This window comes from Heterodontus francisci, unplaced genomic scaffold (genome assembly GCF_036365525.1).
Source record: "Heterodontus francisci isolate sHetFra1 unplaced genomic scaffold, sHetFra1.hap1 HAP1_SCAFFOLD_337, whole genome shotgun sequence".
In the NCBI taxonomy this organism is placed as follows: domain Eukaryota; kingdom Metazoa; phylum Chordata; class Chondrichthyes; order Heterodontiformes; family Heterodontidae; genus Heterodontus; species Heterodontus francisci.
In genome coordinates this window covers 716,689-733,249 of record NW_027141841.1, presented here as the reverse complement: position 1 = coordinate 733,249, position 16,561 = coordinate 716,689, and the positions used below count along the sequence as shown (strand labels likewise).

Here is a 16,561-nt window from a genome sequence, read left to right as displayed (position 1 = left end):
AGGGAGCGTGGAAGGTCTGGTAGGCTAAACTGCATTTACTTTAATGCAAGTATCCTTAGAGGTAAGGCAGATGAACTCAGAGCAAGGATCGGTACATGGGATTGTGATATTGTAGCTATTACGGAAACGTGGTTGAGGGATGTGCAGGACTGGCAGCTCAATGTTCCGGGGTACCGATCCTTCCGGCGTGACAGAGGTGGAGGTAAGAGAGGAGGGGGAGTTGCACTATTGATTAGGGAGGACATCAGTACTTAGAGAGGATATCCCGGGGTGAATGTCCAGTGAGGCCATACTGGTAGAACTTAGAAATAATAAAAGGGTGATCCCTTTGATGGGATTATACTATAGGCCCCCCAATAGTCAGAGGGAAGTGGAGGAGCATATATGTAGGGATATCACATATAGGTATAGGAATTATAGGGTTGTAATCGTAGGTGATTTTAACTTCTCTAATATTGACTGGGACTGCCTTAGTGCGAAGGGATCAGATGGGGAAGAATTTGTTAAGTGAATCCAGGATAGTTTTCTGAAGCAGTACGTGGATGGCCCGACGAGAGAAGGGGCTACACTCGACCTCCTCTTAGGAAATGAGGATGGGCAGGTGGTTGATGTGTCAGTGGGGGAACACTTTGGGACCAGTGACCATAACTCTATTAGCTTCAAGATAGTAATGAAAAAGAATAGGACTGGTCCTCAGGTTGAAGTCCTAAATTGGGGGAAGGCTAATTTCCATGGCTTCAGACAGGAACTCTCAAAAGTTGAATGGGAGAGGCTGTTTACAGGTAAAGGGACGTCTGGCAAGTGGGAGGCTTTTAAAAGTGAGATAGGAAGAGTTCAGGGCCAGCATGTTCCTGTTAGATGGAAGGGCAAGGCTGGCAAGTTTAGGGAACCTCGGTTGACGAGGGATATTGAGGGTCTGGTCAGGACAAAGAAGGAGGCATACGTCAGGTATAGGCAGCTGGGATCGAGCGGGTCCCTCGAGAAGTATAGGGGATGTAGGAGAATACTTAAGAAGGAAATTAGGAGGGCGAAAAGGGGCCATGAGATTTCGCTGGCAGATAAGATAAAGGAGAATCCTAAAAGATTCTATAAGTATATTAAGTGTAAAAGGGTAGCTAGGGAGAGAGTAGGTCCCCTTAAGGATCAGTGTGGCAATCTATGTGTGAAGCCACGCGAAATGGGCGAGGTCTTAAATGAATATTTCTCGTCTGTATTTACCGTGGAGAAGGTCATGGAAGCTAGTGAGTTCAAGGGAGGGAACAGCGATATCCTGCAGCATATCAACATTACAAAGGAGGAGGTGTTGGAGGTTTTGAAGCGCATTAAGGTGGATAAATCCCCAGGGCATGATCAGATGTATCCTAGGATGCTATGGGAAGCAAGGGAGGAGATTGCTGGGGCTCTGGCAGAGATTTTTGTATCATCGTTAGCCACGGGTGAGGTACCGGAAGACTGGAGGATAGCTAATTTGTTAATTAATAAATTAAATAACAAATCATGTCGCCTCTTTCTCTTCTAAACTCTGGCGGAGACAAGCCTAGCTTGTCCAATCTTTCCTCGCAAGACAGCCCACCCATTCCATGTATTAGTCCAGTAAACTTTCTCTGTCCTACCTCCAATGCATTTACATCCTTCCGCAAATAAAGAGACCAGTACTGTACTCAGTACTGCAGAAGAGGTCTCACCAATGTCCTGTATAGATAAAGCATAGCCTCCCTACTATTGTATTCAATTCCCATGGTGATAAATGATAACATTGTATTAGCTTTCCTAATTACGTGCTGGACCTGCATACTAACCTTTTGCAATTCATGCACTAGGACACCCAGATCCCTCTGCATCTCAGAGCTCTGCAATCTCTCACCATTTAGATAATATGCTTTTTTATTCTTCCTGCCATAGTGGACAATTTCCCACTTTCCCACATTATACTCCATTTGCCAGGTCTTTGCCTAATCACTTAACCTATCAATGTCCCTTTGTAGCCCCCTTATGTCCTCTTCACAACCTACTTTCCTACCTATCTATGTGATCAGCAAATTTCGCAACAATACCTTCGGTCCCTTTATCTAAGTCATTAATATAAATTGTAAAAAGTTGAGGCCCCAGCGCAGATCCCTGTGGCACACCACTCGTTACTTCTTGCCAACCAGAAAATGACCCATTTATGCTGACTCTCTGTTTCCTGTCAGCTAGCCAATCTTCTATCCATGCCAATATGTTACCCCCGAGACCATGAGCTTTTATTTTCTGCAATAACCTTTGATATGGCACCTTATCCTTCTGGAAATCGAAATACAATACATCCACTGGTTCCCCTTTATCCAGAGCACATGTAACTCCCTCAAAGAACTCCAATAAATTGGTTAAACATGAGTTCCCTTTCAAAAAACCATGTTGACTCTGCCTGATTACCTTAATTTTTTCTAAATGCCCTGCTATAACATCCTCTGTAATAGCTCCAAACATTTTCCCTAAGACAAAAGTTAAGTTAACTGGCCTGTCGTTTCCTGCTTTCTGTCTCCCTCCCTTTTTGAATAAATGAGTTACATTCACTCTTTTCCAATCGAACGGAACCTTCCCGAATCTAGGGAATTTTGGAATATTAAAACCAGCGCATCAACTATCTCACTAGCCAATTCAGGACCTGGCGACTTGTCAACCCGCAGCTCCAACAATTTGTTTAGTCCCACTTCCCTGGTGATTGTAATTTTCTTGAGTTCCTCCATCCCTTCAATTTCCTGATATACGGCTAATACTGGGATGTTATTTGTATCCTCAATAGTGAAGACCGATGCAAAGTATCTGTTCAATTCATCTGCCATCTCTTAATTATCCATTATTAATTCCCCAGACACACTTTCTATAGGACCAACAGTCGCATTGTTAACTCTTTTCTTTTAAAAATATCTATCGAAACTCTTACTAGTTGTCTTGAAATTTCTTGCGAGCTTTCTCTCATACTCTAATTTTACCTTCCTTATCAATCTTTTACTAATTCTTTGCTGTTTTTTTATATTCTGTCCAATCTTCTGACCTGCCTCCCACCTTTGCACAATTATAGGCTTTTTCTTTAAGTTTGATAGTATCTTTAACTGTTTTCGTGAACCATGGATGGTGAGTCCCACCTTTGGAACTTTTCTTTCTCGTTGAAATGTTACTATTCTGTGTATTCTGAAATATCCCCTTAAATGTCTGCCACTGCATCTCTATTGACTTATCCCTTAACCTAATTTGCCAGTTCACTTCAGCTAGCTCTGCTTTCATGACCTTATAATCGCCCTTATTTAAATTTAAAATACTAGTCTGGGACCCACTCTCCTCTCCCTCAAACTGAATGTAAAATTCAATCATATTATAATCGCTACAACCTAGGGGCACCTTAACTATGAGGTCATTAATTAATCCTATCTCGTTGCACAATGCCAGGTCTAGTATAGCCTGCTCTCTGGTTGGCTCCAGAATGTATTGTTCCAAGAATCCCCCAAACATTCTATGTACTCCTCATCTAGGCTACCTCTGCCCATCTGAATTTTACAGTCTATATGTAGATTAAAATCCCCCATAATTATCACAGTACCTTTCTGACAAGCTGCCATTATTTCTTCCTTTATATCCCATCCGACAGTGTGGTTAATGTTAGGTGGCCTGTACACCGCTCCCACAAGTGACTTCTTGCCTTTATGATTTCTCATTTGTACCCAAACTGCTTCTGCATCCTGATCTCCAGAACTCAGGTCATCCCTCTCTATTACGCTAATACCATCATTAATTAACAGAGCTACCCCGCCACCTTTTCCAAGCTTCCTGTCCTTCCAAAATGCCATGTAACCTCCAATATTCACATCCCAATCGATGTCGCCCTGAAGCCATGTCTCTGTTATGACTATCAGATCGTACTTATTTATTCTATTTGTGCTCTCAGTTCATCTGTTTTGTTTCGAATGCTCCATGCATTCAGATACAGAGCATTTAGTTTTGTCCTTTTATTATTTTTGTCACTTCTAGCCTTATCTGTCGATTTACTCTTAGATTTGTACATTCTGTCCCTTCCTGTCTTGGTCTCTTTATCATTTCCCATAGTTATACCTTTCTCTCTTGCCTTGTCTCTCCTCCTTGATTCACCATATCTTCCCAAATTTGATCCCTTGCCCCCACTATTCAGTTTAAAACCGTCTCTACTTCCCTCGTTATGTGGCTCACTAGACCACCGGCACCAGCACGGTTCAGGTGTAGACCGTCCCAACGGTACAGCCACCTCTTTCCCCAGTACTGGTGCCAATGCCCCACGAAACAGAACCCACTACTACCACACCAGTCTTTCAGCCGCACATTACTTTCTCTAATCTTATTTGTCCTATGCCAATTTGCACATGGCTCAGATAATAATCCAGAGATGATTAACTTTGAGGTTCTGCTTCTTAATTTGGTGCCTAGTTCCTCATACTGACTTTGCAGAACCTCTATCCTTGTCCTGCCTATGTCGTTGGTACCGACATGGACCACGACGACTGGATCCTCCCCCTCCCATTGTATGTTTCACTCCAGCCCTGAGCAGATGTCCTGAATCCTGGCACCGGCAGGCAACACAGCCGTCTGGACTCTTGCTCTTTGCTGCAGAGAACAGAGTCAATCCACCTTACTATACTGTCCCCTACTACCACTACATTCCTTTTTTCTCCCTCTTTGAGCCGCAAACACTTACTGCAGACGTGTTTGCCCTGGATCACACTGGCATCCAGGAGCTCCCACATGCTGCAGCTGTGACACATCACCTGTCCTGTCATCCTTAACGTGTTTCAATTAACTACTTAAATATTTTATTCAATTATTCATTTTACTGTATATTTTCTTAAACTTACCACTAGTGTGTTTACTATTTTAAACGTTAGGACTAAAATGGACCTTTATCACTTACCAGATGCGCATCAAGCAGGTCGATTCTTCCAAACAAATCAACTACCTGCTTGCCTGTGATGTCACAGCTTACCAGATCCTCACCAAACGGCTCCTTCCACTGCACTGAAGAAAGAACCAAATCCTGTGAACTCACCCCAGCGGCTCTCTGATTCCCTGCACTCACTCTCCATTGTGATGTCACTCCTTGATTTTTTTCCCCTGCTCTGCTCCTCTCTCTCTCGCTCTGTCTCCGAGTCTGTGCTTTTGGCGCATTTTTTCATTCGTTGTTCCGTTGTGCTCCTCTGTTTCTGGTCCAAAATCTGACTCTGGTGGGATTTGAACCCACAATCTTTGAAAATTTTCTTGGTTATCATTTAGAAGTCCAACACGCTATCCATTGCGCCACAGAGCCTCACCCGTTTTCATTGACATCACTAAGGCCTTTGATCTTGTCAGCAGAGACGGACTCTTCAAACTGCAATGGAAGATAGGCTGCCCTCCTGACCTCTTGGGCATCATCTCTTCTTTCCACGAGAACATGCATAGTTCCATCAGTTACAATGGAGCAACATCAGACGCTTTCAAGATCAGCAGTGGGGTAAAGCAGGGCTGCACGCTGGCGCTAGCTCTCTTAGGAACAGAGGAACATAGGAGTAGGCCATTCAGCCCGTCGAGCCTGCTCTGCCATTCAATTCGATCATGGCTGATCATCTACCTCAAAGCCCCTTTCCCGTGCTATCCCCATATCCCTTGATGTCATGAGTATCAAGATTTCTATCAATTTCTGTCTTGAACATGCTCAAAGATTGAGCTGCCACAGCCCTCTGGGGCACAGTATTCCAATGATTCACCACCGTCTGAGTGAAGAAATTCCACCCATCTCAGTTTTAAATGGCCTACTCCTTATTCTGAGACGATGTCCTTTGGTTTTAGACTCACCAACCAGGGCAAACATCCTGTCTACATCCACACTGTCACGCCCTGTAAGAATTTTGTCAGTTTCAATCAGATCACCTCTCATTCTTCGAAACTTTAAGGAATACAGGCCCAGTTTCCTCATAAGACAATCCCACCATCCCAGGGATTAGTCTGGTGACGTAAAAACAAGAAATGCTGGAACCACTCAGCAGGTCTGGCAGCATCTGTGAAAAGAGAAGCAGAGTTAACGTTTCAGGTCAGTGACCCTTCTTCGGAACTGACATATATTAGAAAAGTCACAGGTTATAAGCAAGTGAGGTGGGGGTGGGGCAAGAGATAACAAAGGAGAAGGTGTAGTTTGGACCAGGCCACATAGCTGACCAAAAGGTCATGCAGCAAAGGCAAACAATATGTTAATGGTGTGTTGAAAGACAAAGCATTAGTACAGATTAGGTGTTAACGGACTGAATATTGAACAGCAGCAAGTACAAACCTGGAAAAAAACAGTAGGTAAGCAAACTGAACAAACTGAGATGAAATGAAATAAATGCAAAAAAAAGATTAGTCTGTTGACCCTCTGTTTCACTCCCTCTTTGGCAAGTATTTCCTTCATAAGATGAGGTGACTAAACTGTACACAATACTCCAGTGCGGATTCACCAAGGCTCTATACAATTGCAGCAAGACATCTTTACTCCTGTACTCATGACCCCTCGTGTGGGTACAACATACCATTTGCCTTCCTAATTGATTGCTGCACCTGCACAAGAGCTTTTAGTGTCTCAGGAACAAGGACACCCAGGTCCCTTTGGACATCGACACTTCCCAAGCTCTCACCATTTAAGAAATACTCTGTCTTTCTGTTTATTCCACCAAAGTGGATAACTTCACACTTATTCACATTATATTCCATGTTCTTGCCCATTCACTTAGTTGCTCCAGGTCCCCTAGAAGCCTCTCTGCATCCTCCTCACAACTCACACTTCACCTAGCTTTGTGTCATCTGCAAACTTGGAAATATTACATTTAATCCCCACATCCAAATCATTTATATAAGTTGTTAACAGCTGTGGCTCCAACACTGATCCTTGCAGTACCCCAATAGTAACAGCCTGCCATCCTGAGGAGGACCTGTTATTCCTGCTCTCTGTTTTAGGTCTGTTAACAAATTCTCAATCCATATCAGTATATTATCCCCAAGCCTATGTGCTCTAATTTTGTTTACTCATCTCCTGTGTGGGACCTTACCAAAGGAAAATGCAAATACCACACATCCACTGGTTCTCCTTTATCTGTTCTATAGGTAACATCCTCAAAAAACTCAAGAGGTTTTTCAAACCTGTTTTCCTTTTCATAAATCTATGTTGACTCTGCCCAATCATATCATCATTTTCGAACTGTCTCGTTATCACATCCTTTATAATTGGCATATTCTTCTCCATGCTGCTATTGTACGCTTTCAATGACTCAGATGGGGGTGTTCACCTGCACATCAGAGCTGACGACAAGCTGTTCAACTTGGCAAGACTGTGCGCCAAGACCAAAGTGGGTAAATTCCTAGTCTGTGAGTTGCTGTTTGCTGATGATGCTGTGCTGACATCCCATAATGAAGTTCAGTCACAGCAGCTTGCAGATCGGTTCTCCCTGGCCTGCAAAGAGTTTGGACTGACGATCAGCATCAGGAAGATGAAAGTTATGGGCCAGGACGTAGAGACTCCACTTTCCATCAACATCGACAACCTCACTTTGGAGGTTGTCAACAGCTTCACATACCTTCAATCAACAATCACCAGCAATCTGTCCCTTGATACTGAAATCAGCACCAGGATTGCCAATGCTGCAGCTGTCATGTCAAAGTTGAGAAGACAAGTGTGAACCGACAGCAAACTGACCGAAAATACAAAGCTCCACGTGTACCAGGCTTGTGTTCTCAGCACCCTCCTTTATAGTAGAGAAGCATCAACAACTTATACAAGCCAAAAAAAGCGGCTGAACAGCTTCCACTTCCACTGCCTCAGATGGATACTGGGCATCTCCTGGCAGGACAGAGTGACGAATGCGGAAGTACACCAGCGTGCAGGGATCCGCAGCATGTTTACCCTCTTGAGTCAGTGGTGACTCTGTTGACTGGGCCAAATGGATGACGGTCACATTGCCAAATACATGCTCTGTGGTGAGCTTGCTATCAGCACGAGACCAACAGGTCAGTGAAAAAAATCAAGTCCTTTGGAGAGGTTTGAGTTAATTAAGGAGAATTGGCATGGATTTATAAATGGGAGTTCATGCTTGACGAATCTAACTGCATTTGTTGATAAACTATCTGAGAATACTGATGAAGGGAATGCAGTGGATGTTGTTTATATGGATGTTACGAAAGCATTATATAAAGTACCACATAAAAGGGTGGTTAACAAAATTGAGGTTAATGGATTAGGAGGGTCAGTGTCCATTTGGATAGTAAATTGTTTTAAAGACTAAAAACAGCGAGTCATATTAAATGGTTGTTGGTCAGACCGGAGGATAGTCGACAGTGGTGTTCCCCAAGGGTCAGTGCGAGAACCACTGCCTTTTTTTGCTAAAGGTAAGTGACTTGGATCTTGGAATACAGAGTAGAATCTCAAAATATGCCGATGACACCAAACTTGGAGGAGTGGCAAACAGTGAGGATGATATGAACTGCCTGCAACAGGACAGTGATGGGCTATCAGAATGGGCAGACAGGTGGCAGATGGAATTTAATAGTGACAAGTGTGAGGTGATGTATTTTGGCAGAAGGAATTGGGAGAGGCAATATATACGTAATGGCACAGTTCTAAAGAGTGTGCTGGAATAGAGGGACTTGGGGTTCATGTGCACCGATCTTTGAAGGTGGCAAGACATATTGCGAGAGTGGTTAGCAAAGCATAAGCGATCTTGGGCTTTATAAATAGAGGCATTGAGTACAAAAGCAGGGAAGTTATGCTGAACCATTATAAAACTCTGGTTAGGCCCCAATTGGAGTGTTGCTTCCAGTTCTGCTCAGCAGACTTTGGAAAGAATGTGAGGGTCCTTGAGAGGACGCAGAGGCGATTTACCAGAATGGATCCAGGGATGGGGGATTTTAGTTACAAGGTTAGGTTGGAAAAGTTAGAGCTGTTCTGCCTATATCAAAGGAGAGTGAGGGGAGAATTGATTGATGTGTTTTCGGCTATGACAGTTTTAAATAAGTTGGCAAGGAAATATTGTTCCCGTTAACTATTGGTACAAGGACTAGGGGACACAGATTGAAGGTTTTGGACAGGAGATACGGGGGGAATGTGCGGAAGAACTTTTTTACACAGTGATTGGTGATGATCTGTAACTCGCTGCCCACGAGGGCGGTGGAAATGGAGACAATCGATGATTACAAAAGGAATTTGAAAGGGCACTTGAAGGAAATAATTTTACAGGGCAATGGGGATCGAACAGACAAGTAATAACTCGTCTCCACTCCTAGTATTTCCAAATCCCACACATTCACTATAATGTGAACAATTTCTTCCTGTTGTGTCTCTCTCAGATTTGTAAACTTCACTGTATTGGAGTGAAGTGACATCTACTGGCAAGAATCAAGAACTGCCGTGATGAGATCAGCCATGATTGTATTGAATGGCAGAGCAGGCTCGAGTGGCTGAATTGCCGACCCCTGCTCCTAGTTCTTATGTTCATAGAATCATACAGCACAGAAGGAGGCCATTCGGCCCCATTGTGCCTCTGCTGACTCTCTAACAAAAATATGCAATTAGTCCAACCCCCTGCCTATTTCCCCATAATCCTGGAGAATTTCACTTTGAAATATTTGTCCAATTCCTTTATGAAAGTTATAATTGAATCTGTTTCCACCACCCAGCCAGGCAATTCATTCCAAATCCGAATCAGTTACTGGGTAAAAAGATCTCTCCTCACCTCCCCTTGACATTTTTGGCCAATTATTTTAAATCTGTGTCCTCTGGTTACTGACCCCCAGGACATTGGAAACAGTTTCTCCCTCGCTACCCTATGAAAATCCTTCATGATTCTGAACATCTCTATTAAATCTTCCCTTAACCTTCTCTACCCTGAAGAGAACAATCCCAGCTTCACCAGATACCCCGCATCTCTGGGATCATTCTAGTAAATCCCCTCTGAATTGTCTCAGAAGCTTTGATGTCCTTTCTGAAGCCTGGTGCCCAGAACTGGACACATTACTCGAGCTGAGATCGAGCCAGCGTCGCCCACATCCCACGAACGAATAAAAAACGCTCCCTAACCAGTCCCCAATTCTTATTCATTTAGAGACGCTCCCTGACCAGTACCCAAATTTTATTCATTTAGAGACGCACCCTGCCCAGTCCCCAATTCATATCCATTTATAGACGCGGTTTCGGGAAGCGTCACCGTGAAAAGCTTCACCGCCACCATCCGCAGAGATACAGATGGGATTGTTCCATCTTATTGTGGCCCTGAGGCCCTGAACCAGCTGTGTGAGCCCGCAAAGGGCGCGGTCTTCTCGCACTTTGTGAATATCCCGCTCCAACTCCGAACCCGCAGCTCCAGCTGCTGACAGAGCTGTCTCTACTGCGCCTGCGCGCCCCGCGCCTATAACAGATAGGGCGGATTCTAGGCCGCTGCGCATTCTGGGCACCATACCTGTCATTAATGCTATTCTTCCAGCTGATCGGTTTTATTACGTACATTTCATGACCTGGTATCGTCGTGAGTGTTTTCGTTTGTACCTGTCAATGCCTGGGAGGATAGAGTTAGCTTCACTTTGTAGCCATGAGTTTCTGGTGTGAGAAGGTGGTGTTTAACTCAGTATATTTCAGTTTTTGGTCTGTGACTGTGGGTATTATTCAGGACCTGTTTGTTTCTGCTATTGCTATGTGAGTTTCACCACATATCTTTCAACAACTTGGATGTGAGCATCAGCTTTTGTCTATATCTATCAGTTTCAGAGAAGTGAGAAAGGGTTTGATTCTATCCCCATCAGTTTCTGTTACATGCATGTGTCTTTAATCTGCAACTCCTCTGAGTGTGTCTTCTTCTCTGTACTTGTAGGTGAGTATGTGTTTTGCTTTGTATCTCTCAGTCTTTGAAGTGTGAGCCTGGGTTTGTACCTAATTTTCTTTGTGCCTTGTAGCTGGGATATGAAAGAAAGATTTTTACACGTTACCTGCCAACTGCTGCTAAGTGACTGTGGGTTTTACACTGTATCTGTCAATTTCTTGTCTGGTAATGCGAAATTTACTCTGCACCTGTCAGTTTCTAGTCCAGGACTGATTGGTTTTACTCTGTCCCTAGCATTCGCTGGTATGTTAGTGTGGGGTTTACATTGTACCTTTCAGTTTCTTGTATGTGAGTGTTGATTTCACTCTGAAAAGAATCATAGATCATAGAATAGTTACAGAACAAAAGGAAGCCATTCAGCTCATTGTGCTTGTGCTGTTTCTCTGCACGAGCAACTCAGCTCATGCCACAGACTCATGTATTCCATGAAAACATGCACTTTTTTTCACTTCAGATAATTATCTTATACCATTTTGAAAGCCATGGTTGAATCAGCCTCCATCACACTCTCAAGCAGTGCATATCAGATCTTAACCACTCGCTGTGCAAAAGAAGTTTTTCCTCATGTTGCCTTTGGTTCTTTTGCCATTCACCTTAAATCGGTGTCCTCTGGTTCCAGAGCCGTGAATAATATTCCCCATTGCTTTCTCAGCACTAATGGATTGTGAAGCGGGAGACAGCCAGAAGTCCCACTGAGCCGCACTGATCCTGAGCTGGGAATGAAATGAGATGAAGTTCAATCTTTCACAGCGAGATGCTGCAGAGAGATAAGAGTCCCGAATCAAAGTGAGACTTTCTCATACTTTTGCTGAATTACATTTCAAACACTCCTTGTACTCTCTGCTAATGAAGCCTTAAAAAAGGGAAAAACAAAATGGCACTCCAACTCACCACCTTGAAAGTAAAAGTTTAATGTTCGACTGACTGAACTGTCACTTCTACTCGGTCTCTTATTGGATGGATGCAACTGTATTCTTCAACGCAGGGGTGGCATTCAAAACCTCCCATGAGTCCACATGTCAGACTGAGTTCCATGCTGTAGACTCAAGCAAAGGAAATCTTCTCAGTTCCAAAACTATCATTGAGTTGAAGCTCATTACGATCATCATCATCAGAGGTCAGAACTACCTGGTGAAAGAAAACACCCTGAAGAAGTATCCACAATTATTCAAAGGCATCGACAAAGTGAAAAACAAGAAAATCAATGAGTCAATGCAAGCCAAACAACAGAAACGGGAAATGTTTCCTTTCCAAACCAGAACCCAGTTCTGTTGTTTTTTGAAGCCAGGCTTCAGTTAAAGTTACAACTTTATATTCCCACTTGGCTCTCTGTACATTTCATTCATTCCAATTTTGTCGACAAGCTCGTTGAATCCAGCCCTCTGGTCCTCAAGCAGGCTCCATATGGAAATCAATTCCGCCTTCTGCAAGGCTGAAACCAATCAATGACCTTAAACTAAAAATGCCAAAGAAGAAGGGCATGTCCAGGATTTGAACCCAGGATCTCTGACACATTAATTAATCACTCACCCTAAGCAAGAATCATACCCCTAGATCAACATGCCACTGATATCAGAACTTCCTTTTAGCTCCTGTGGAATTTCACTGGCAGCCAAAGCCGATCATCCATTTTTTTTTCAGAGCAAAGCAACATCCTGCAAATTCTGAAATAAAAACAGAAAGTGTTGGAAATGTTCAGAAACTCTGGCAGCATCTGTGGAGAGAGAAACAGAGTTAACCTTTCAGGGCACTCACCTTTTGTTTCAGCCATCCATTCAGACTGCTTCTGTCCATCCAATCTCACTTTCTATTCTATCCACGTTCTAACCATTCACTGCGTTACTACATTTTTCATGAATTCCTCATTTCTTTTATTAATGACAATTTTATATTTCTGGCCTTTGCTTTGGACTCCACCACAAGTGGAATCATGTCTCCATCAACCCAATCAAACCCCTTCACTATTTCCTCACATTGCAATGTTTCGTTCACCCTGACAGACCATGGAGTTTCTGCTGCTTGATTGCAGTTCTTGCTTCCTGCCAGTAGATGTCACCTCACTCCAGTACAGTGAAGGTTGAAAATCTGAGAGCACACAACTGAAGAAGGAATTTTCCTCCACACAAGATCAGGGGGCAGGTTGTTCAACCTTGCCCGTCTAAGAGCGAAGTCCAAAGTACGGAAAGTCCTCATCAGAGAACTCCTCTTTGCTGACGATGCTGCTTTAACATCTCACACTGAAGAATGCCTGCAGAGTCTCATCGACAGGTTTGCGTCTGCCTGCAATGAATTTGGCCTAACCATCAGCCTCAAGAAAACGAACATCATGGGGCAGGATGTCAGAAATGCTCCATCCATCAATATTGGCGACCACGCTCTGGAAGTGGTTCAAGAGTTCACCTACCTAGGCTCAACTATCACCAGTAACCTGTCTCTAGATGCAGAAATCAACAAGCGCATGGGTAAGGCTTCCACTGCTATGTTCAGACTGGCCAAGAGAGTGTGGGAAAATGGCGCACTGACACGGAACACAAAAGTCCGAGTGTATCAGGCCTGTGTCCTCAGTACCTTGCTCTACGGCAGCGAGGCCTGGACAACGTATGCCAGCCATGAGCGACGTCTCAATTCATTCCATCTTCGCTGCCTTCGGAGAATACTTGGCATCAGGTGGCAGGACTATATCTCCAACACAGAAGTCCTTGAAGCGGCCAACATCCCCAGCTTATACACACTACTGAGTCAACGGCGCTTGAGATGGCTTGGCCATGTGAGCCGCATGGAAGATGGCAGGATCCCCAAAGACACATTGTACAGCGAGCTCGCCACTGGTATCAGACCCACCGGCCGTCCATGTCTCCGTTATAAAGACGCCTGCAAACGCGACATGAAATCGTGTGACATTGATCACAAGTCGTGGGAGTCAGTTGCCAGCATTCGCCAGAGCTGGCGGGCAGCCATAAAGACAGGGCTAAATTGTGGCGAGTCGAAGAGACTTAGTAGTTGGCAGGAAAAAAGACAGAGGCGCAAGGGGAGAGCCAACTGTGCAACAGCCCCAACAAACAAATTTCTCTGCAGCACCTGTGGAAGAGCCTGTCACTCCAGAATTGGCCTTTATAGCCACTCCAGGCGCTGCTTCACAAACGACTGACCACCTCCAGGCGCGTATCCATTGTCTCTCGAGATAAGGAGGCCCAAAAGAAGAAAAAAAAAGAACAACAAGAAGTAACTGTTCACGTGACAGTGAACAGGTCCCTCTATTCCTGCACACTCTTTAGAACTGTGCCATTAAATATATATTGCCTCTCCCTATTCCTTCTGCTAACATGCATCACCTCACACTAGTCACTATTAAAATCCATCTGCACCTGTCTGCCCATTCTGCTAGCCGATCACTGTCTTGTTGCAGGTGATTCATTTCATCCTCACTGTTTGCCACTTCTCCAAGTTTGGTGTTATCGTCATATTTTGAGATTCTACTCTATATTCCAAGATCCAAGTCATTTATCTGTAGCAAATAAAAAGCAGTGGTTCCAGCAGTGACCCTTGGGGAACAGCACTGTCGACAACGTTCCAGTCTGAGAATGAACCATTTATTACGACTTGCTGTTTTCTGTCCTTAAGCCAATTTTCTATCCAATTGGACACTGACCCTCCTATTCCATGAACCTCAATGTTGTTAATCACCCTTCTATGTGTCGTTTCTTAAAATCCACATAAACAACATCCACTGCATGCCCTTCATAAACCTTCTCTGTTAGTTCATCAAAACATGCAGTTAGATTAGTCAAGCATGAACTCCCATGTATAAATCCATGCTCACTCTCCTTAATTAACTCACACCTCTCCAAGTGACTGTTGATTTTTTCCCTGATTGTTCTTTCTAAAACCTTACCCACCACTGCTGTTAATCTAACTGGCCTGGAGTGAGCCGGACTGTCCTTACACCCTTTCTTGAATAAGGGTGTCACATTTGCCACTGTTTAATCCTCTGACACCTCCCCCTTATCCAGGGAAGATTGGAAGATTATAGCAAGACTTTCTGTTATCTGCATCCACATTTCCTTTCGCAATCTGGGATGAAAGCCATCCGGACCAGGTAATTTATCTTCCTGAAGCATAACCAGCCTTTTCAGTACCTCCCTCTCTCACTTTGTAATCTCTCCATTGCCTCTACACTCTCCACTTCTACTGATATTTTGTCAAATTCCACTTCCTTAGTGATCACTGATACAAGGTACTTATTAACTAGATTAACATTGCCCTGCAGCTCTAAGTATATATTACCCTCTTTGTCCCTAATGGGGCCCACTTCACCGCTTACTACCTGCTTATTATTTATATACTGCTCGAAGAATTTTGGGTTCCCTTTCATGTTGACTGCCATTCTATTCTCGGAGAGATAGAGAATAAGCTAAATATAGAAGATATAAATATTTCCCATCCTTGGGTGAAGTGGAATTTTTTTATGCTGTGAGTGGTAATGTCCTGACCCACGAGTGTGGTGGAAGTAGAGACAATCAATGATTTGAAAAGGAAATTGGATGGATACTTGAAGCAAAGGCACTTGCAGGAGGAAAGGGATCGAGCAGGTGAGTGAAACTGAGTAGCTGGCTCCGATAATTGCTGCAGTCACTGCGACCCCCCTTAATTTTGTACAAGGTGACAATGTTTGCATCACGCATGTTTTGAGCCCTTGTTGAGCTGGACTATGGTGGGCTCACTGTCCAGTTCCTTCATGACAGGGAAGTCTGGAATGGCACTGAGCTACTTCAATGACAATGTTCTCCGTTATGTAGAGTTCAAAGTAATGCTCCACTCACCTTTCCATCTGCTTGTTAGGTTCAGTGATGATCACCCCTGTCTTTGTCTTCAAAAGGTGCTGATTTAGTTACTACTGGGACCATTGCTTTCTTAATTCCTTCAGACATCCCTCTAGCATCCCCAGGTTCAGCAGCAGAGGTTTAACCAGTATTGATTGGTGCAGTGCTGAGCAGTCTGCAGAGACTTGTTTCTGGCAGCTCTGAGAGCATCTTGATGTTGTTTGCTGGAGACTTGTTGTAGTTCATGAGAGCTCTCCTCTTAGTTGCAGTAACTGACTCCACTTCAGTCCGATAAGCGTCAAACCAGTCAGCATTCCTCCCATCTCTTTTCCCATACACAGCGAGTGCAGAGTTATAGATGGTGGCGTGCAGATGATTCCACTTGGACACTGCACTGAGGCCTTGAGCATTGTTGTCTGAAAGAGCCTGATCGAGGATGTTGAGGAACTCCTGGGTCCTTTCTGGGTCAGTGGGTCGGCAAGTGTTGATCAGAAGTCGACCTTACTTCATAGATGGATGAAGCTTCCTTGGCTGAAGCCTGACCTTGTTACACACCAGGGAGTTGTCTGTGTCACAGTCAGCGCTGTGATAGCTGCGAGTGATGAGGACACTGCTGAGGGTGGTACGTCTGGTGATGATAAGGTCTAGCTGGTGCCAATGGCATGATCTCGGACGTCTCCAGGACACCTTGTAGCACAGCTTGACCTGGAAGTAGCTGTTCATCACCCAGAATCCATGGTGACAGCATAGCTCCAGCAATCTCTGTCCATTTTCGTTCATCTTGCCAATCCCCTGGTGCTCTATGCACATTGGCAAAGCTGTGTAGTCAGTACCCAAGCTTGTGTTGAAGTCTCCGAGAAG

At 44.1% G+C, this 16,561-nt stretch overlaps 1 non-coding gene across 1 annotated transcript; it reads right to left on the bottom strand.

Moving 5' to 3' along the window:
* Nucleotides 1-5,220: 5,220 nt before the first annotated feature.
* Nucleotides 5,221-5,311, bottom strand: trnar-ucu (transfer RNA arginine (anticodon UCU)). Its single transcript is given in 2 exon segments — nucleotides 5,221-5,256; nucleotides 5,275-5,311. It is a non-coding gene; the product is annotated as a tRNA-Arg (tRNA).
* Nucleotides 5,312-16,561: the final 11,250 nt, after the last annotated feature.